Here is a 2,128-nt window from a genome sequence, read left to right on the forward strand (position 1 = left end):
TACATACAAGGTCTTTGATTAATTAACTCCTTCCACCAGCGTTCCCTTTGAGATTCCGCACTCTGTTCCATGCTTCCATGACTCTGGATCCACTATATTCATCAGTTTATTTTCCACATATGCATGAGATCATGTGATACTTGTCTTTCTCTGACTGACTTATTTCACTTAGCATGATACTCTCCAGGTCACTCCATGCTGTTTCAAAGGGTAAGAGATTCTTCTTTTTTAGTGCTGCATAGTATTACATGGTATAAATGTACCACAGCTTTTTTATCCACTCATCTGCTGATGGGCACTTGGGCTGTTTCCAGATTTTATACAGCTCATCCTCTTAACCCCCAAATTATGTTATCTCCCTAACTACCAAACATAGTTGTTTTGAAGTTCAATTACAGTTATTCTTGAAATGCTTTATAACATAAAGTATCATAGTAATTATTGTCACATTTGAGGAAGATATGTTTTAATATATGGCAAATGGAGGTATTGTATTTTGTTTTATTTCTACATAATACTTTTCTCAGAGCAGACTCCATTTTTTCCAAGAAGATGGGAGGTTGATCTGTTAGGCTCAGATTTCTTCAGTGAAGGCAGGATGTCATTAAAAACAAGCAACTTGCAGCCCCCGCATCCAGCTGGCACTGGCACTGTGCTAGGGCTATGAAGTTCATTTTGGAAAGCCATCTTCCATTTACATTCCACCACAATACAAGACTCACGGAGGCAGAGATGTTGTCCTGTCAACACCATGTCCCAAATGAACAGAAGACAGCATCTAAGTATCAGGAGCTCAGTCAGTATTTGAGTGAATAAATAAAGGTGAATCTGAGAGAGCAGAGGAGGCCTGATGGAGGAAGGACAGAGACAGGTGTGGCAGATGCAGACTGCACTCCCTGAGGCCCCAGCCCACAAGATAACTGTGAAGGGTCAGGATGCCATGCCCACTGGGCAGACTGGAGGGGCAGAAGCAGCAAGTCAGCCTGAGTGGCTGGTACATATTGAGGCTGAGCCCAGGGTGAGGAGTGGAGAAGTGCTGCAGAGTGGCAGAGATCAACAAGCCACCATCACCACTGCTGGAATCTGCCCCGCCCACCATCCTGTGGCCCACCCAGCATTACAATCCTAACTCAGCAGATCAAGAAACGGCAGAAGCGACTTTCCAATCCAGCTGGTCTGTACTCATTGCAATTAAGCCCACTAGAAAGAAAACAGCCACAGATGGGAAGACCAGTGTGGCTGGAAACCTCTTGCTTCAGGATAGCAGTACAGGGAACACATAAGTCAAGAGAGCCATAGCCCACCACACCCCACCATGGTGCCCCGAGATGAGGGTAACTGGGCCTTAAAGAGGACACTCACCTCCTCAGAGAAGACAGATTTTCTACCGCTGAGGTGACACCACCACAGAAACCCCTGAAGTCCCAATAGTGAAAGCAGAAAACAAAAACTGGAGCTATAGCACCACCTACTGGAAAACAAAAGAAAGATATCTACTCAACCTGCTAAACAGTTGAGACAGTACTTAAATATACTGTATATACATATATACATATATCCTATCTAATAAAAGACAAAAAGGGTAATTGACCGTACCTTCAATATGCTTCCCATTGGATAATCAGGGCGATATGCAAATTTACTGCCAACTAAGATGGCACCGGCAGCCACGCAGCTGAAGCAAGCAGGAGGCTTGCTTGCTCCAGTGATGGAGGAAGCCAAGGTTCCCCACCTGCCGCGGCCTGGTTCTGAGCCCGAAAGCAACAATGTTTCAATTATAGAAGCTAAAGAAACCCCAGATATCTGCTTTCAGCAGGCCGCGGCCTCAGAGCTGGGAGCGCCAGTGACGGCAACAATGTTTCAATTATAGAAGATAAATAAATTCCAGGAAAAAGAAAAAAAGAAAAAAAGGAGAGGCTGGGAGCTTCAGTCCCAGCCAGCCTGAAAACGGCCCTCAGCCCCTCACTCAGACTGGCCAGGCACCCCAGCAGGACCCCCCACCCTCAAGGGGCTATGTCCAGCCTTCAAATGGCCCTCAGCCCCTCACCCAGACTGGCCAGCACCCCAGTAGAAACCCCCACACTGAAGGTGCTGTGGCCAGACTGCAACAAGCCATCAGCCCCTCCCC

This window comes from Myotis davidii, unplaced genomic scaffold, assembly GCF_000327345.1.
Source record: "Myotis davidii unplaced genomic scaffold, ASM32734v1 scaffold1069, whole genome shotgun sequence".
NCBI lineage: Eukaryota > Metazoa > Chordata > Mammalia > Chiroptera > Vespertilionidae > Myotis > Myotis davidii.